The sequence below is a fragment of the Ambystoma mexicanum genome, chromosome 1p (genome assembly GCF_040938575.1).
Source record: "Ambystoma mexicanum isolate Mex_15411 chromosome 1p, UKY_AmexF1_1, whole genome shotgun sequence".
NCBI classification, from domain to species: domain Eukaryota; kingdom Metazoa; phylum Chordata; class Amphibia; order Caudata; family Ambystomatidae; genus Ambystoma; species Ambystoma mexicanum.
The window spans coordinates 10,397,820-10,419,301 of record NC_090921.1 but is presented as its reverse complement, the minus strand read 5'-3'; positions in this window follow the sequence as shown (position 1 = coordinate 10,419,301).

The window sequence follows — 21,482 nt, the reverse complement described above, 5'->3', positions numbered from 1 at the left end:
AAGGGTGGGAGTACATGTAGTGCATCAGAGTGCAAGTGTGTGGTTCTGCAAGGACATGCACTCCACATATGCATGTGCACTCAGTGACCATTAGTGTTCTCTACACATCACATGTGAACATTCACCATGTGCACACCCCAGCATGTCAAACCACAACTATCCCCTCGCACCTGAAAGGTAAACACAACACATGAACAGGCATTGATCAGCAGAACACAACATGTACATAGGATACCACCATTACAATGTCAGAGTTCCCATCACACTGCAGGGCAAGGCAACTATCAACAACAACCCCCCCTCTACCTCACAAATGACCATGACCCACTGAACAACTGCACCTGGGTCATGGAGCCTTCAAACCTCAATTCCACCTGGCCACAGGATCACCTTTACCCTTCATCACCATCTCCCACCTTGTGTGTAAAAAGGTGCCTGCACCCTCACAATCAATTTCCAAAATCACAAGATCCAAGCCAGAAAAACAAACCAGAACACCCTCCAGTAGATGACTTGACGTAGCAGTACCTCACAAAGGCCAAGTACTACCACAATGATGCAACAACCAAGGTAGCAAAGCAAAACAATGTCACGACAGGATGTGAAACATGTGTGGTACATGACATAGGATGATGCACCATGAACGGATGTGTACTGTCACAGGTCCCCTGTACAGGCGCGGGAGTGTCACGAAACAACCACCCCCGCCATGTCCCGGGTGCCTGCAAGGTCAAACTGACACAGGCCCCTGAGTCCCTGGTGGGGAAGGAGGTTCAGGGATATGCAGTCGGGACAGGTGTTGGCACACTGGATGACTGGAATGAGTGGCAGGAGAGGGGAGGAGGAATGACACATGAAACTAGGGAATGCACGAAAATGTACTACCTGCATGAACACATACACAATCCAAACAAACTTGGACATCATTGTCATGGCCTTCTGTAGTCCAGGCTCAGGAGTGGTACCAACCAACCACCCCCTCTAGGGTTTTGGCGCCTGCAAGTTCGGGGCTTACACAGGCATCCGCAACCCCAGCGGGGAAAGAGGGTCAGGGAACGTTGCTTGGATAGGTATGGGAAGCAGGAACACCGGGTAGAGGGTACAGGGTTCAAAATTGCATAGGATCACGGGTGATTAGGGAGAAAAAACATACCAAATTGAACCACACATACATCCATGCATTAGTACACTCCCCAGCAAGCCTATGCAGAGCAGTTCGAAAGAAAAACAACAAGACACTTAGCTCTGGTTTTGAGTGCTGGCCTCCTGCCTGCGCACTCTCAGGTCTGGTTACAGGAGCACTGCAATGCTGCAAAGAGAGCCACAGTCAGCAACCTGTACGTGCCAATTACACAAACACACAACACCAAACATGCCCCATAGCAACAAACTACTCTACAAACAGACAATCTGGTGTAGATGCTTCGTACCATATATAACATCACCCCTGTGACAGGTCATACACAGTCAATGCAGTAAGTCAGCCGCTGGTGGGTGCGTGCCAAATGAAACACCAATGTGTCACAATTCACACAACATGCAATGTTCCCTGGGTAAGCAAACAGACCCATATAGTAAGCCATGACTTCAGAGCAAGTTGCGTGCCACCATGAACGAAACAAAGTTGGCAGTGCATTTATCATAAAGTACATGGAAAAGACATGCACTGCACCCGAGTATGTCCCTGTGAGCTGCCCCTTTCCATGTCTCGGAAGGCTACATGGTTGATACAAGTGCCTCAATGGACCTTGGTGTACCGGAGGGTATGTGCCACTGCCCCTGCATGTGTCCCAGACAACCCTACTATCAACAGCCATCAGTCCACCAACACATCTGAGCTGCATTTTGTGCTTCAACACCAATATTCGTCTAAGCTCACCCTAAGCTCACCCTCAGTGCTGTGACTAAGCCTGCATGTGCAACTCGCCTGGTGCAAGCTTTGCTGTGTCGTGGCCCCCCTGTGCTGCTCACCTTGCCTGGAGTTCCTTGGAACATGTCAGCAGTTCTAGGATGTGGGTCTGCAATCCCTGTGCCTCTGCTTGTGCACACATGTGCATGTGGGCACCAACAAACGGGTCCAGAATTCCGTCGTCCAATGGGCCATGTCTGCTGGCAAAGGTGCTCTGGAGGCTCATCCCCCTGCAGAAAGGACATGAAACACATGATTAATGCTTCAAAGTAATCTGTGTGTGTCTCATCAGGCATCTCATTACTTGACCATGTCAGAGAGTCACATCACAAATCACACCATCAGTCTGTCTTTCACATCCAAAGTGTGTAACACTATCTACAGCATGAATAGAAACAAGCACGTGTACAGGAAAGATATGCAACTTACTACACAATGCATAGCAATCAATGTACACATTAATCATGACATCCCTCATCTAGCAAAAGCTGAACAGTGGACAAAAACACCAAAATCATCCCCACTAGGGGTGTCAACACAAGTCACACAGCACCAGACGTGCCACAGATATGACAGCCCAAAGCCCTTGTGTAATATTCTGTAACACCGAACCATCCTTGCGAGCCCATGGATAAGGGAGGCAGGAGTGGCATATGTGAGTCAAGGACCCCAAGCAGCAAACACATACACAAGACAAGCCTGAAGGGCCCAGCATGAACAGACATCGGATGCCTTCAAAAGCCACAAAGCACCACTCCGTCACATGAAAGCACAATAGACTAGCAATTTTAAACTAAATCAACTATTAACTAATTACACTAACAATGGAAAACCTACATTACCTAATTAAACTAACTATCAAACAGAAACTTAACTAACTAAACTAAAAGAAAAATCAAAAATGGCCACATACGACCCAGGGGGGAGGGGAGGCACCCAGGAGGGGGGAGGTACAGGGTGCTGCTCAACATCCACATGCGATGATGCTGAGCCAAAAAAAAAAACCTCCATGGGCTCAACGCCTGCACAGTCCGACCTATGTGGGAGATAGATGGTCGTCCGAGTCTGGCTCATCCTGTAAAGGAGGACGTGGCACAGTAGCCTGGCCACGCCTAGCCGCAGCTTGCCCCTCATCGACAGCAAGTCTGCCGGACGGGTGAGCCTGGTTCTGTGTGGCGATGTGACATAGGTCTGCATGCAGAACCTCACGTGATACACGTGCTTCCTCTTGTAAGGTAGCACGTGTAACACAGAGTTCCTCCTGCAAGGCCTGGTTGGACAACCGCTGCACCTCCCGGCAAGCCTGTAGCTCAGCCGAGATGGTACGCTCAAGCTGTGCAAACCTCTCCTCTGCCTGCTGCCTCTGGGACATCATAAGGACACCCAGAGTGGATCTGAGGGAAGCATACTCCTCCCTCAGGGCATCCATGTGCGCCTCTGCGTGAGCAGCAATTGCTTGACGCAGAGACAGCATTTCAGCCTGGTGTGCCCTGTCTGAGGCCGCCATGCCCAGCCTGAGCGAGCGGGCCGTGGACCGTGCCGCCTGCTGCTGGAGAAGCATCTGCCTACCAGGGGGAAGAACAGATCGGGCCACACGCTCCATGCTCTCAGCAATGTTCTCCTTTGCTGCCCCCTGCCGTTCGGAATTGTCAGTCATGTCTTGCTCCCACTCAGTATACAGCGGTTGCGTGTGGCAACCGCGTTGCCGGGCTTGACCCCTGGGGGACCAAAGGACTGTGGGTCCTCGCTGTGTTGGCACCGCCCGTGGCTGCACGAGTACATGCCCCCGTCGACGTGATGTCCCAGGCACATCAGTGACTGGTGTGGAGGGTGACCCTGTGTCCCGATCCACCACAGGCGGAGGAACCAAGACTGTCTGATCCCTCAGTGCAGGGGTCGCAGACAGAGGAGTGTCCACATCAGAATCGCTCACCCCTGACACATGGACTTGATGCTCATCCAACTCAACATGGACGTCAGAGTCGTCATCAAGGCTGGACTCATAGGCAGCCAGAGACAAGATGGACTGCAGCACTTGGGGGTTTTCGTGGCCTACCACCCCACGACCCCCACTAGTGCCGGGTTGATGTGGTGTTACCAACCCTGTGTCTGGCATGACAACACCATCCTCCGCCTCCATTGCATCATTACCTGAAAAATAGAGAGAAAAAAGGTCACTACACATGTCAGAAGCACACGACACACACACACACACCGAGAGCAAACACATCCGGCAGACATGTGACACACAACATATAACCTGGCATGCATGCTGGGTCTACTTTGAATAGCTTCTGTGATCATACCTGTTGAAAGGTGGCAGTTTCCATGGAAGTGGGTCAATGCAGTGCAGAAAATGTGTACGCCACTCACTACCTACATGTACAAGCACTCCATGGTGTGTGCCAGGAAATGTGAAGGCAGTGCAATGTCAAATTCACACATCACGTGCATTCAATGTGTACCATATCTAGAAGCCAAGCACCCCTCCACCCCAGTACCAAATCAGGGATGCCTAGCATGGTATCAAAATGCTGACCATACACCTGTGTATTGACAGGCAGTGTTGACTGGCATCAACAGCTTAATGTGATTCAAAAGACAACACTGCAAATGATGCTGGGATAGTAGGCAGGACACATGATGAAAACTCCGGAGGCCGCCCATGTGCGAAGAAGACACAACAAGAGTTGGACAGAGTCATTGGCCATTGAACAGGCTGAGGCCTGTGAGCCACACAGATTGTCAGAGCCTAAACTTGTGTGCAACGCAGGACTGAGCCACAGTTGACATGGGAAGGCTGATGAGATGGCAGGCAATGTATGTAACCAAGGACTTATATTACAGTGATCATCCAGTCAAGGACACATAGGGGCATGCGTGCAATGCACATGGAGCATGAATGGGCACTCATGTCCCTGCGGGACATCTGACCCATGCACAGTCCAAGTGAGATACCCTGCATCGAGTACTAAGGCTGTACCACACGGCATATGTCTGGCAGATTCTACGCTGGAAGTTAGCATCTACACAGGACACATGAACAAGAAACTACACATTGGCAAGATTGAAGCAGACCAGTGCAAAGGTGGAACTGGGGTGCAGAGTGGCGGAGGAGGGGCAAGGGAGCATGCCTACATGGAGTCCCGCATGCAAGCAGAGGAGACATGCATGACGGAAGCATTGCATTACTTACACATCAGAACCATGTACACGTCACATGTAGCAGCAATCATGCACAACACATCCCACAAGTGAAACACACACGTCCTCAACAAACACGCATCAACACTCACTGGACTGCACATCAAAGTCCAGCATCTCTCCCACTCCTTCGACCAATTCAGGTGGTATGAACTCCGCAATGAGAGCCTCATGCGGAGTGAGCTCTTCCTCCTCTGGTGCAGGCCCACCGCCAGTCACCAGAGTCAAGTTGTAATTAGAGGCACGCTTAGCCTTAGTGCTGCGCTTGATGTCATTCCAACGCTTTTTGCACTCTTGCGCCGTGCGCACCTCATGGCCGAATGAACTGACATGTTCCGCAACATGCTTCCAGTGGGTGTCACGTTGGGCAGCCGTAGTCTGACTATTGGCACCCACTAGCATGTCACGGCTGTGGCCCCGCACATAGTCCACGAGGAAGTCCAGTTCCTGCTTACAGAAAGGCTTCCTCCTCGCCGTGCAGGAGGTCGTGGCTGTGTGTGGGGTCCCAGCCTGTGCTGCAGGTGCAACCTTCCTCCTCTTGGACTGTGGCGCAGACCCTGGCTGGCTAATGCCGCCCTGACCAGTATGGCCAGTGGGTTCGGTGGATTGAGCCAAGGGAGTGGCAGGTGGAGGGATGACCAAAGGCCTGACTCGTGTCAGTGGCAGCTGGGTGCCCACTAATGGACCCTGCGCAGCAACATCAGCTGTGGCAGGGTCATTGACCGCAATGGTCCTGGTTGGCAGACTCACAACCGGGGTGCTGTTGGGTGCATCTGCCCCTGCACTTGCCAACACCCAGCTGTTCGGGGCAGCAGATGACATGACTGCCCCAGGGACATGTGTCTTGGTCTGAGCAGCCCGGCCTGCCCCTATGGTTTCCCCCCTGGCCTGTTGGAGATCTACCAAGGGCTCTTCAAGTGCCAACGCAGCCTGCGCTGGCAGACCCAGATCCTGGGTGGCGGTGTCCACAGCTGCACCTGCAGCTACCACTACCCTTGGGCCCGTGGCAGTCGATGGAAAGGACTGCCGGGTCGAACGGGTGCCAGTGCCAGATGCAGGAGCTGCATCCCCCGGAACCACAGGGGGTGGTGGCATGACTGCACCGACACATGGCACAACATTGTGCTCAAGTGGCGCACCCCTGCCTCTTCCCCCTCTGTGGCCGCCCTGGACACCCTGGAGGCCCCCTGCTCCCTAGTCACCATGGCCACGTCCCCGACCACGCCCGCCACGAGGAGGACGTCTAGCTGAGGCGCCCCTCACCTTTGGTGGCCTCCCAACCATGGCACTGATGTAGAAGTGCTGGCACAGATGGAGTGGTGCCAATGGGAGGTGTACACCACAATTTACCTGGGCAATTGGGGTGAAGGGGGTGGGAAGCAAGATGTTAACAGCCCCCCTGCACCTGCAAGGCTGTATGTGACACCGGTGATGTGGTGACGGGTCACACAACGCTCAGGCACCCCAAAACTGCAGTAAAACCGTGCATGCAACCCTGCAGCCTACGTGCGTGGATTCAACCTTCCGCAGTACGCGGTGGCACCCAGTAACACGAATAACGCATACGCGTGGGACACGCAGGCTACTATGACATTGAAAATGGGTACGATACACAGGGGCACCCACAGTGGGAAAAAGAGCATGTGCGACTCACCGTCTGACTAGCGCGATGCAGAAAAACAAGCGTAGCCAATACCCCCGCCAAAAGAAGAGATACGTCCTTGATAGCTGTGAAGTTGTTATGGCGCGCGAAACAACAGGAAGCGGCAACACATGTCGGTCTCCACGAAAGGCACGTACAGCGAACTGCTGGGCCCGCTCACCTTTAACCCGTGCTGAGGGAAACGCACGTGCGCGTCATGTCACTTAAGCGCATGGGCCCTTTCCTCGTATTACACGCGGACATGCAGATTTTCACGCGCGCTGAAATGCCCATGCACGCCTGTACGCATCACGTCACAGGGGCGCTTGCGCTTGAGGGGCCTTCTGTCCAATGAAAAGGCATATGCGTGCAGACGCGCATACGCGCTAAGGGCCTTTCCTCGAATTACACGCTGGCGTGCCGAATTTTCACATGCCAAATCACTCCGTATCAAGCTGGCCACGCGTAAGCACACGGAAGATCACGCTCCTGCCCAGAAGGCCGAACTACTGCCCCCCAGAGTCCCGAGCACGCTCCCACCTGCCATCTGCTGCTGCCTGACTGTCTGCTGCCCACGTGCCCTGCCATTTGCTGCCTGCACATCAGCCAGGGGTGCTGTTGCTGTGACCACCCCTGCTGGAACCGAAGACTCCCGACTGGGATTCCATCACTCCACGGCCCAGCCCCAGGACCCAGTTGCCCACCCACTCCTGCCTCTGGGGTTGTCATGTCGGGGCAAACACTATCAGAGACCACTGACAACCCCCGGCCAGAGAGGCAGAGGGGCACCAGCTTCAGTGCCACCGAAGTTGGTGTCCTGGTGGAGAAAGTCCTGGGGCAGTATGATGCCCTCTTCAGAAGTTCCCGCGCCGACAAGGAAGGATGGACTCGGATCTGGACGGACATCGTGACTGCCATCAACGCGGAGGGGGTGGCAGTCCGCGACTTACAACATGTCAAGAAGCGCTGGGAGGACTTCAGGTCCAGGACCCTGAACAAGGCCCGGCGCCTCTTGAAGGCAGCGGATGCCAAGGGGTGCCGGGGCCACTTATCGGAAGAACAGATGAGGGTCCTGGATCGCATATCCCCAGCGCTCCACGTCCAGGTCCTTGAGAGGCAGACCAGTCTGGAGTCGAGCGGTAAGTGTACATGCATCCTGATTGTGAGATGTGCGTGTGGTGATTTTTCAGTAGTGTGCAGGTTGCACATCTGTTTGTATGGGGTTGAGTATGGGTGGGGGTGTACAGGGCCATGGGGCTAACACATGCGAGGGCTGGAATGTGTGAGACATGGATGGCGCTTGTGTGTGTAGGCTTGCATGCCAAATACAGTTGTGTGGGCACACATGTTTGGATGAATGTGTATGTAAGTAGACATGTCCGTGATGTCACGCATATATGTTGTTTTCAGCTGCATTTATCAGCACTGTGTACATGTGCATCTGTGTGTATTTGACAAGGGTGCAACAGTGATGCAACATGGATGCATGTGACAGTGGTATGTGGAAGCCTGATCGGCAGAAGTGACATGGATGCCCATCTGAACACTGCGACACTTGGCAGAGGTGTACACATGCATGCAAGTGTGGTGATGTGTGTACATGTGTGGGGCACTTTGTGGGATGTTTTTACCCATGCATCTGAGCCCTACCAACAAAAAAAAACTGTGCATTACTGGCATTGAAAACATCATGATGGCCAGAGCTTCGCAGAAAATGCACAGGGAAATGCATGAAGAATAGGCTGCCACCCATGTTTGCCGATGTTATGGGCACAGAAGGGCACTGCCTAAAACCACCATTGGGCTACCCACACAATAGCCTGAAACCATTGGGAATGGCAATGCTGATTGCCAAAAGCAACCTAGAACTGTGGGGAATTCATTTTCTTAAATCCCAAAAATGGTTGCATTACCAGTACTCACCACTATCAGAAAGCCGGCGTTTTAAAACAACACCAGACATTTGTGTAAAACTGAATAAATGAACCCAAAGCAGGCCAAAGAAAGACTTACTGAGAGGTGGATACAATGTAAAGTTATATTCTGAAGTGACTTGAAGGTTTATAACAAGACTGGCTGAGCTCTGCAGGTCTGCAGCAGCCTAACTGAAACTGGATTTAAAACTACCAAAAATCGAAAATGTTTAACTTAACTAAGAGACCTACTTTTGAGTGTCACATAGTTTGTCACTGTTAAAATGTCATAGTTTTGAACTTAGAATCAGCATTCTAGCTGCATGTGTAAAAATTGTTAGTTTTATTTGAATGCAGAAAACTGGGTAACTAAAAGTGACATTAGCTGGGGCCTGGCTTAAGGAACTGAATTTTGCCTGACAACTTCCCCCCAATTGGAGTGAAACTGGATCCACAGCAGTTCTCAGGCCTTGCTGCATTCTGAGGGGAGGTTACCCCTCTCTGATTGAATTACCAAGGGACTGCTAGAGACTAAACAAAGGACCCAGGCAGAGGGTTTATTGGGGGGAGGTCATAAATGGCTTCCTCTTGAACAATGGGCCTTCCAGGGCCCAGGCAGATGGGTTATTGGGGGAATCGTAAAATAGCTTCCTCTTGGCAGAAGCTGGGAGGGGCAGGGTCTCTGAGCTTGGCAGAAACTGGATAAACTGGTTTCTCCACGTTGTGACCTGGGAAGACACACCCCTGTTGGCCAGAATATGATTTTAAGAAAGATGTATAACTCATGGTGCGGACTTGTCAAAATTATTTAAATGATACCATAATTCTTGTGATTTTTCTGTGCACGTTTTAAGACGTGTTGGGAATTTGTGTGATGTTCTGGGGCAAAACCCTGCTATTTTTGTATACTACAGACTCTGTGTTTAAGCTAGAGACATGGGAATTTACTGCAGTATGTATGGACAGGCCTTGTATATGTGTATAATTTTTAATGAAAAACCAATATTGCAAAACCAGTTAAAAACGCAAAATGTTGCAGTTTCTGAATGCAAGCTCTTAGAAACATCAGAGTTTGAACAGAGGATACCTCATGTGATACGTGATGGGTGCATGTAATTTCAAACCACTGTGTATCTATGAAATATGTCTTTAGGTCAAATATAGATTTGTGGGCAAACTGACCAAGGGAGGATCCTCTGACCCATAAAACCTACAGCATCACCATGATACACATTTCCTTCCCCCAATCAAAGCAGTGCGGAAAGCTTGACCAATGGGCAGTTTAAAGAGGGGCTGGCTAGTGATGGTGCACACACACCCACTTTCAAAAGACATAAAAAGAGCCACTGGAAGCTAGAGAGGACATTCAATTCCATTTGTTGCGGAGCATGCTGACCGATGACTTCCCATCCAGAGATCCTACACTTAGACTTCCAAGCTAAACAGAGACTACAGAACTTTGAACCAAGAAGGCCCACTGCAAGCAAAAGTATTTGTCAGCAGGCCCAAAAATCATTTGCAGACTATCAACAGCCGGGCGAGCTGTTTGAATTCCCTGCCTAAAACATTGCTGTGTCCGGAGAAAGCGGGACTAGGAGCCGTGCAGACCGGTGCTAGACCAGACCAGCAGAACCCAAGATCCAGGGGCAGTGCCGGTGACCCAGAAAGCAGAGCTGTACTCGGAACCGGAGACCAGATCGCTGTGAAGTGCTGTGCGCAGTGACCGGATCCGTGACAAAGTCGCCTTCCTGTCCAAAATCTCTTGTGAGTACTCAGAAAAACTCAGAACATATCCCTTAGTTTAATATAATATAATTCAATCTATTTAACCTAAGTAGAACTGTCACCTGTCTTTTTCTAGCTGCAAGCTGTAACCTGTCGCTTTGAACTTTTAAAAGTTTTTTAAAATTTAAAATCCGAAAAACTACCTTTATTTACTTGTCCGTATCTCTGGAACCGTTTGGGCTAGGAACTTGGTTTAACTTTCCTCTGAAAGCTTAGAATCCCAGCTTTTTTTGCCGTACCCGTGATTCACGCATTCGCACATTTTGCCGCGATTCGTGATTTGGTTAAAAATCCAGCCACGTGTGAAAACAGCAGCTTCCTTGCTTTCCTTTGCCAAAAATTCGTTTAACCTGCTAGTTACTCCTAGATCCTTGCTAAAGTGAGCCTGAAGTCATCCCAGGTATATTTCACTCACCCTGAACCTCCTAAAGGGAATTAAAACCATTTTCAGCATATTCCTCACTTCATTGCCAGCACATATAAAAGCATTTTGGGCCTGTGTTTCAAACTTCTGTAGTCTAAGCTTGCTGGGGTGAACTGAATTACATTTAATTGCATTTCTAAGAACTGTGTGCTCTCCTCTTCATTTCCTTACATTGCATAAGGGGGGAGTGGATTGCCAGAGAAAAGTGATTACATTGTTTTGTTGAAATCATATTGAGTATTTTCTGTATTGCATTTTCATTCAACATTGCATCCACTGAAACTAGATAAAGCATTCTCTACCACCTTATTCTTCTGTTCCTATTCCCTAGCGTGCTACCTCATCCTTTATACTACTCCTGGGTAATCAAATCAGTTTATTAGTAGAACATTACCCATTGTTGTTAACTGCTCATGTTCTGAAGTGTGATATTAATTATTAATTTATTATAAAGTGTGATATATATATATTGTTTACATTCTCAAATAAACCGTTTAAACTTGCTTGGCTCAGTCGGGTCAGGGGGGTTCCAAGAGAGGGGTGTTATATAGGGGTAGTCATCCAGAACTCATGAACTGGACATAAAGATATATCAATAAGGGTTTCCATTCAGCATCCCAGACTAGGCATTGACTTAGCTGTAGTGCTGGATTGAATCCTCTTACAAATTGGGGGCTCGAGCCGGACGTTTGGGTTAGATCTATCACTTGTGCAGATTAATACAATGTGCCAGCTGACCAGATACACATATCCGGTCGGATCACCACGCTGTGTTACGCTGTAAAGCACTCCTCAAAGGAACGCTCTAAGGAAAAGGTCAGTTTTGCAGAACATAAAATACAAACTTCTGTAAGTCAGGAAGGAACTCAAATTCCAGAATGAGGACCTTGGTAGATATGAAAATAGCCAGAGAGCACTTCTTACATAAGCTATTTGTGAGAGGTGAGTGGACTCATCAGGACCAGACGGTCTGGTTGCAGGCAATCGCAACCCAGATCACTGAAACAGGGTCAGATACATGGAGAGACCAGGGTCCCTTACATGTGGCCCTGAGTGAACTATATATGTCCCCTAAGGCCAAGGATGAGCACAACAAGATTGCCAGGGTAGCAGCATATTTATATTTACATGTGGGAGCCATGCAGGACAAATGTGCTGAAGGCCAAGATCTGGCGAGTAGGCAACTGCTGGCATTACAGAAGGCCCAATCTGATCTGGACTCTTCTGAGCAGAGGCTGCAGAGGAGCCAGGAGTCAGAAAATGATAGTAGGCAGTATATCATTAAAATAAAAGAGGACATGGATATACTGCAACAGGAAAAGGCTGACCAGGATACCAGAATTCTGGCCTTGCAGAAGGAACGCCAAGACAGTTTGGACTCCCTACTGCAGAGCCAGAAAAAGCTGGAGCAACAGATCAATTTCAACAGGGCATGCACAGAGCAGGTAGCCACCCTGCAAATCCAACTAGACAGAGAGAAAGAGGAGAGCAATAAACTGATCCTGAAAGACCTGGATACCCAGGCAGAGTTTGATCAGGAGCGCCAGAAAGCTGGTGCCTTCCAAAGGCAAAAGGACGACCTGACGGTACAGATGCAGACTCTTAGTCAGGAAAGGGACACCTTAGGCCAGGAAGTCTGCCACTTAAAAAGAAAAATGGAAGAAAAATGGAAGAAAATCACCTGGCCCACCAGGGACCGGGTGACCTCCAAAAAGAACACCAGGACTTGCTAGAGCACACCAGGAGGGAAGAGGAGGCTCTGGCAAGACAGGAGCAGACCAGTAGGGATGGGACTCAGGAGGTAACCCTCCTGCAGCAAAGACTGGCCCAGTGCTCCAGGACCAATCAGGAAACGCAGAGAGAGAATGAGGCTCTCTGCCAGCACAATGATAGGCTCCAACAACAGGTAGCAATGCAGGAGAGACTGATAGAGTCTAGTAAGGTCTTAACTGAGGAACTGAAGGCGCAGATTGTTGCATTGCAACAGGGAGCAGGGGCGGATAGAGACCAGGTTCGCTGGGAAAGGGAAACTCCTGAGCATAACCTCAGGAGCCCTAGTACCAGAGGCCTTTATCTCTCTCAGTCCCTGGACTCTGCCACCCCCATGTCCCCTGGCGCACATGAGCACCGGGCCACAGGGATGGCAGATTACTATCCAGCCAGAAGTATGGGGCTCATAGGCCAGTACCTCCCAGGAATGGAGGGGTGGGCATCCGGGTATGAGCACCCAAGCACAGTGCAATTTAGTGGGGAACCCCAGGAGAATAGGCCCATTAAGGGCATCCTGAAAACTTCTGCCCAGTTAGGTCAGTGGGGGGGTACCCATCAAATCCTGGCAGCAAGGAGGAATCTGAAGACTCCTCTGAACGGCGCAGGACACAGGAGACCAGGTCCCCACATTCTGTCAGCCATTCCCAGGCTCGCAGAATCCGGGAAAACCTGGAAGATCAGACAGGAACCTCTGGGAGCAGTGCCTCTGAGTCAGAGGATGAATGGACCAGGGTTACCCGAACCAAAAAGGCCAATAAGGCAAAAAGGGCCTTGCTTAAGGACCCATTGAAACAGATTAAGGCAATCAGGAGTGTCATCACGCCTTATCATAAGAACGCCACGTACTCTGTTTGGGAACACTTGGAGCTCTATGAGCAAATGATGGAGACTTTTCATTTGAAGGACAGCCAAAGCTGTATCCAATATATAAAGTGGACATTCTCCCCAGAGTACTCCAGTTTCTTTGCGGGGCTGGAGGACCAAAATCATTTAAGATGGTCCACCTATAAGGCGGCCATCTTGAAACATTTTTCTGTTCACAGAAATCCCCAAGAGGCTCGCAAGGCAGCCTACAATTTGCAATGTGGGGAGGATCAGGCCCCACAAGAATTTGTGCAAGAACTGAAACGTGCTTTTGCGCAGACCATCAGAAGGGTGCGCACAGACAGCAAAGAGTTTGTCAATACATTTTTCCATGCTCTCCCCAAATACATAATGACACAGCTCGTGAGAGATTTTCATGAGAAAAGATCTTTAGACTGGTTCATTGAACAGGCTACCCGGATCTATGAGGTGCAGAAGCCTATTGAAAATAAAAAAAACGCGCCGAAAAACCCCACAACCAACAGCACCCCTGCTGCTGCCAAGGTGGCAGAGGTAAAGGTCGCCCCCGTTTTAGATTTGGAGATGGGGGGGCCTAAAAACCTGCCTGCACCAAATAATTCACAGCCCAGAAGGCCCTCGGGCCAGTCACAGACAGGGAGTCGAGGAGGTAGTCCCACAAATGGGGTCCCCTGCTCCCCTGACTATGTAAGTCCCCGCTACAAGGGAAACCGACCAATCCTGGGTTATGTGTGGACCCCTCCAGCCCAAGGGGGGGGATCCAGCCAAGCACCTGACCCGGGGAACTTCCCTCCTAACTTCCCCCAGGAGGGCAGAACTTTTCCAAATCCTGGGCAGAACTTTTTCCCCAGGTGTCCGCCCAATTTCCAGCCCCAAAATCATCCATCCTTCTTTCCTCAATTCCCTGAGCCCAGACAACCTAATCCGGGAGAGGGGAGGCCAAGGGTGGAGGGGTACCAAAATCTTCCCAACCAGGGGTACTACCAGAGAAGGGATAGCTACCCTTCCCGGGATCAGCCCAGGGGAGAAAATAGAGCCCCGTATCAGCCTGAGCGGGTTTCCCAGTTAGAGCGCCAGGTCCAAAATATGGCATGGGATCTGGGTCACATACTGAGGGCTCAACAGAACCCTCAGATGAGCATGCCACCAACGAATGCCGCAAACTCTGGACCTGGTGCTCCAGAACAATGATGGGGGCAGCACCCCGATAACCCACCGGTTCCCAGGGAGGAGGCACAAGGGGAAGGGGGGTGTAAAGCCTTGGAGGAAGCTTCCTTCCCAACTTGTAAACAGCCCCTGGAAAACCAGGAACTGGAAACAAAATCTCCTACCCCTGAAAGCCTGCCTCCCAAGGAGCAGAGGGGGGGGGGGGGTAGGAGAAACAAAGGACCCAAACAGACCCACTTTGTGGAGGAGGTACAGGTCTTCCAATTTGAGGGAGAGGGATCCTCAGAGGATCCTGGGTAAAGGATCTTCTCCTTTAGAGATGGGGGAACTACTCCCAAGGAAAAATGGGTCTCAAGGGATGCCAATTCAGACTGGGGAGATATGGAGACTGAGCTACCGCCGCCCATCATCTCATCCCAGAACCCACAATACCAAAATCCCCTGGTTCAAACCCATCCTGGTGACTGCCTCCAAAAAGGGGGGGCGGCCTGGAACCGGAACCAGGGGAACCCACAATAGCTCTGATCTCCAGTTGCCAACTTTTTCTTTCAGATTCCCAAGGCTCTCCACAGAATTCTGCCCAAATCTCTTTGCTAGCAATGGCCAAAACCAGAAAGTTAGCCCACCAGTTGTCCAAAAATGTGCATTATCTGTGCCCCCTTGAGGAGAAGGGGGGAAGATACTATGCTCCGGTACAAGTACAGGGGCAGGGTACAATTTTGGCACTGGTGGACACTGGATCCCAAGCTACCCTTCTGTCCAAAAGGGCCTTTGATGAACTAAATGCAGGAAGGGGGGAGAATTACAGTATTCCTCTCACCTCTCTTCCTGGACAACTGCAGAACATTGATGGGAAGGAAATTCCCGTTGAGGGGACTGCAGACTTGGACATTAAAATTGGGCGACACAAGGTGAAACACCCGGTCATAGTAGTGACTCCAGAGGGCACCCCTTGTTTACTAGGGAATGACCTCCTGAGAAGGTTGTCACCCCTAATAGATTGTGTAAACAAGGTCCTCTGGACCCAGACTAGCCGACCAATAAAATTGAAACAGAGTGTTAACCATGTTAGTTTAAACGGCACCTGCCACATGGTTGAACAAAAATCTGACCAAGTAGAATTTCATTTCCGGAACAACCAAACTCCAGACGTGACAGTAATAGCAGTAGGACAACAGACTGGCGATGGGGGGTCCTCTCTATTTCTGAAAATCAACCTTCCTTCCAGAATAAGGTGGTATTCCACACTGGAAGGAAACACCCTGAAATTCTTTACTAATCCACAATCAGAAACTCCCACTCCTATAGTCCAGAAAGATGTGAAATCAGCTCAGAGCCTGGCTGATATTCAGCAAATTGGAGAGCAGTTGTTCATCCCTGTTCAGTTAAATGATGGGAAGGACTCTGTTCTCGCTCGAGTGTGCGTGAACAACGGTAAGAGCTTCATCAGCGAAGCCATTTTCCGCCACCTCCCAAAAGATCCAGCCATTCCCACCTTCAAACTGATAGACAAATGGGAAATGGACCTGGAAGCACCTAATTCCAAACATCTCCTGCCAAGCAGGTGTATGCTCAAAATCTCCATTGGCAACAAGAGCATAGTCCATAATTGTTGGGTCGTGCGAGACGTCACTGCCGCCTTTTACTTAGGCGGTGACATTTTCAATCACTTTGCCATTAGTTTGGACCTAATAAACTTCAAAGCTTGGTCCCGATTAGCGGATAATCCCATGGGCTTTGATGATCCAGAAAAAGCAATTAGGTCAGCTCAATTGCTACCTTATGCAGTTGAAATTCAGATCAAATAGAAAGTCACCATCCCAGAAAGGACCCGACAATTCTCCCTGGAAGAGAAAGTTAAAAGAGGACAACATTTGAAAAACCCTGATGCTTACATACATCTAAATGCTTCTCCCCAACAGCAAGGGTTAGGGGTAAACCCAACACCATTAGTCAACATAGAACATGACACCATTCTAATAGAGGTGGATAACAGCGACTTAAAGAGTATTACTCTAGCCACATGCACCATTATTGGAATGGCGGTTGATGACCGACATTTCTCCATTGATCTAGGAAATGAACTGTTAGGACCAATCCCCAAGGACTGTTTTGACAGTGACAGTGATGACAAAACAACACCAGACAGGATCTTCACCCGGCATGGGGGGAACTTCCTGGTGTACACTTCTTGCCCCTACGGTAGGGAAGATGTGACTTGTGACTTCAGGAGGGATGAGGTGATTTTCCAGGTCCATGAGGGCTGCCTTTCCCACCTGAAGCCTCCAGTCCAAATCAGCACTCTGACCAGGGACTTCTCCACCCAGCTGGAGGAGGCCGCTGAAATAGCCATACCAGAAGTCTTTCCAGGCTTCAGGCAGATGGTGGAAGAGAGAGTCAACCTAGCTGATGCCTGTGTGACTCTGGAACAGAAGCAAAAGTTGAAACAAGTTTTCTTGGATTTCCAAGATCTCTTTGCGGTAGACTCATATGACTGTGGTCGCGCCGACATCCACACAACAACAATCCCCACGGACCCTGGAATGACTCCAGTGTTTGTGAAGCAATATCGCTTGCCTCTCGCATCCATGGAGTCCCTTACTGAAATAATTAAGAACCTTGAGTCCCGAGGAATAATCCGTCCAGTCCACAGCACTTTCAATAATCCGGTGCTGGGAATATTGAAGCCAAACGGCCAGTGGAGACTCTGCGCCGACCTCAGGGAGCTCAACAAACGGGTCCATACTTCCCGATGGCCTCTGCCCTACATTGACCAAGGGCTGGCCCAGATCCAGGGGTCACAGCTATTCACTGCAATAGACCTGACCAATGGATACTGGACTGTGCCTGTCAGTAGGGAGGACCAATACAAGCTGGCTTTTACCTTTGGGGGCCAGCAGTACACATGGACCCGGACTCCCTTCGGATAACTCAACTCCGGCAATGAATTTAACATTTTCCTACACAAGGCCATGCCCGACCTGGGTGCAAGGGGTAACCTGGCTTATGTAGATGATGTCCTCATCAAAAGTTCATCTGTGGAGGAACACATAGCGGAGATCCGTTATGTTCTGACCCAGTTGAGGCCCGCCGGAGCAAAACTTTCCTTTCAGAAAGCACAGTGGTGTAGAACCCGTGTTAATTTCTTGGGGCATGCGATTACTCCTCAGGGTCTCTGTCCCCAGGAAAAGAAAGTGGAAGCACTTCAGAAACTGAAAGACCCCACAACTCTGCGGGAACTAAGGAGCCTCCTTGGACTGACTAATTACAGCAGAAAGTTCATTGAGGGCTGCGCATAGATCACCAGACCCCTGATTCATCTCCTGAAGGGGGGGTCAAGTGGGAATGGGGTCCAGAACAAGCCGAGGCTGTAAAACAACTCAAAAGAAGCCTCTCACAAGCGCCTTGCCTAGCTTACCCTGTCAGAAACAAGGAGTTCTTCCTGGAGACGGGGTTCTCTAATATGTGCTTGATGGCAGTATTATACCAAAAGCACGACAAGGTCAATAAAGTAATCTCCTATGCGAGCAAAACTTTATCCTCTGTGGAGGAAAAATTCAACGATTGTGAGAAGGCACTCCTGGCAACGGTGTGGGCATTGAAGAATTACCGCCCGTTTATCCAGGGGGAACACATCATAGTGGAGACTCCACACCAACCTCTGCAATATCTCCAAAGTGATAGAATCTGGGCCGGAAATGTGAGTAATTCCCGAATTACTTCCTGGATTCTGTCAATGCAAGGCTTTCCTGTGGAGGTCAGATATGGCCAAAACAAGAAGAGTCCCCTCGCGCAAGGTCTGGCTGACTTGCATGATTGTGCCAGAGAAAACTGTCTCGAGGACCAAAGTCTAAAAATCAAGGACAACACGGAGGCATACCTTAATTCCCCACACAAAGTCTTTGAAGAGGACAAGTGTGAGGGAATGCCCACTGTCTATGTGGATGGATGCTCTTACCATGTTGACAACGACGGGGAGAAAGCACTGGTGGCTGGCGTAGGGAATGCATGGGTGAATGAGTCCCCAGAACCCTCCACTGGATACAAAATTGGTCCCCGAAGTAGTCAGGTGGCAGAATGGATGGCTGTGCATCAAGCCATCCTCACTGCTGTCCAACATCAACTCCACAAACTGGTCATAATCACAGATTCTGATTATGTACGGAACGGGTTCATGGAGCACCTGGTTAATTGGAAAACCAGAGGCATGCTATGTGCTAACAACAAACCCTTGAAACATGGGAAGTTGATCCAAAACATTGATGATCTAGTCACCTCGAATGAGATGACCATCTATTGGAAAAAGATCAAGGGTCATTCCAAAGTAGAGGGACCAGACAAAACTGGAAATGACTTAGCTGATCAGCTGGCCAAAACGGGGCCATCCACGAGGATCTAATAGAAATAGAGTCCCTGTTGGGGGAAATCCAGGTCACTGCTATCACTAGGTGCCAGACAAATGCTCACAATGATCTTTCAACTGCCCAATGGAGCAAGGAGACCCCTGATGCTGATTTGATTACAGCTCACAAGGGGGATCCAATTATTGGTAAGTTTTACCAACACCTTGAGGACCCTGAGAACTTTCCCCTGACGGATACCGATTACATTAGGAAAGAGGACCTAAGAGTGTTGATGAAAGGTCCAAAAATGTTCCGGATCCAAGACGGTTTGCTGGTAAGGAAATCCCAAGCTGGCCATGATCAGTGGTTGGTTCCTACCTCATTCCGAAGCCTGATGTTAAGTCACGCCCATGATGTGGCCACCGCCGGTCATAGGGGGTTTCACACAACACTGGAAATCTTAAGAGAGGTTGCATACTGGCCACACATGGGGCAGGACCTCGACCAATACGTGAAGGGGTGTCTTGTGTGTGCACAATTTCAGCCAACATCCCTCACACACCGTGCACCTCTCCAAAAGAGGGGAATGACACCGCCATGGTCAGATTTGCAAATCGACTTTGTAGGCCCTGTGATTCACTCGTCTAGAGGAAACAAGTACATGTTGACCGTTACATGCTTGTTTACCAAGTGAGTGGAATGTCTCCCAGCCCCAAACTGCAAGGCAGAAACAGCAGCTGCCCTGATGATTAACCACATCTTTTCCCATATTGGTCTACCTCAAAGGATTGAGTCAGACAGAGGTAGCCACTTCACCAGTGAAGTTATGACAAAGATGTGGGAGATACTGGGGGTCAAAAGGAAGTTGCATATTGCTTACCGGCCAGCTTCTTCTGGGGCAGTAGAGAGATATAACCGAACCATTTTGAGCATCTTAAAAAAGTTTGTGGCAGATTCTGGGCCAAGTTGGGATATCCAATTACCTCTGGACCTAATGGGCATCAGATCTACCCCTTCATCTGCAACCAAAATGTCACCATTTGAGTTGATGACTGGACGCAAGATGGTGCTTCCGCAGCATTTGCTCTACAGGACCCAAGAGCAGACACTAATAAATGCCTCCACAACTCACGAGTATGTGGAGAATTTAAGGAAACACCTTCAACATGCTTTTGCTTATGCTCAGCGGATTCTAGAAAGATCAGCTGATAGCATGAAGACCCACTATGACCTGAAAACTTCCAGGAAGGAATATCAGGTGGGGGACCGGGTCTATTTATACAACTTCCAAAGAAACCAGGCAAAGCAGCGAAAATGTTTGCCTACATGGAAGGGACCCTATGAGATTATAGACAAGATATCCCCTGTGGCCTACAAGATTCGCATCCCCAAAGGCGGTTTGGCAGAGGGGGAAGACAAGTGGGTCCACATAAACCAGTTGAAGTGTTGCCATCACAGGCACACTTTGCAGCAACTGGAGGAGTCCTCTGCAATCCCAGAGGGTACCGCTCCAGAGTAATTCAATTCCAACCCTAAAAGATCCTACATATAGCCTATCAAATTCTGTGTTTCTCAAGTTTATGTGTTCCTGTATCTTAATTTAAAAAAATGTGCATGTTCATATCTGTTGAGTTCTAAAATATATATGCCACCCCACTATATCAATGGTGGGGGAGAAATGTCCTTGAATAGGTATTGCCGCTCTTCCTTTGTCGTCCTAGGAGAAAGAAAACCTGGAGACTGGCCAAGAAGGACGATCCGGAGACCGGGAGCAGAGACCCGAGGGGCCCGGGGTACCGCCCAATCTTCCCATTAGGACCGGCGAGGAGAACCGATCGATCCGACCGGATGGAGAAAAAGATGCTGAACTGTGCCATCTATTGGAAGAACATGAGGAGAACATCCCAGATCTTGCGAGTTCCATCAGTGAAACAGAATGGCCATCGCAAAAGGGGGGCTTGTGGGATGTTTTTACCCATGCATCCGAGCCCTACCAAAAAAAAAAAACTGTGCATTACTGGCATTGAAAACATCATGATGGCCAGAGCTTCCCAGGAAATGCACAGGGAAATGCATGAAGAATAGGCTGCCACCCATTTTTGCCGATGTTATGGGCACAGAAGGGCACTGCCTAAAACCACCATTGGGCTACCCACACAATAGCCTGAAACCATTGGGAATGGCAATGCTGATTGCCAAAAGCAACCTAGAACTGTGGGGAATTCATTTTCTTAAAACCCAAAAATGGTTGCATTACCAGTACTCACCACTATCAGAAAGCCGGCGTTTTAAAACAACACCAGACATTTGTGTAAAACTGAATAAATGAACCCAAAGCAGGCCAAAGAAAGACTTACTGAGAGGTGGATACAATGTAAAGTTATATTCTGAAGTGACTTGAAGGTTTATAACAAGAATGGCTGAGCTCTGCAGGTCTGCAGCAGCCTAACTGAAACTGGATTTAAAACTACCAAAAATCGAA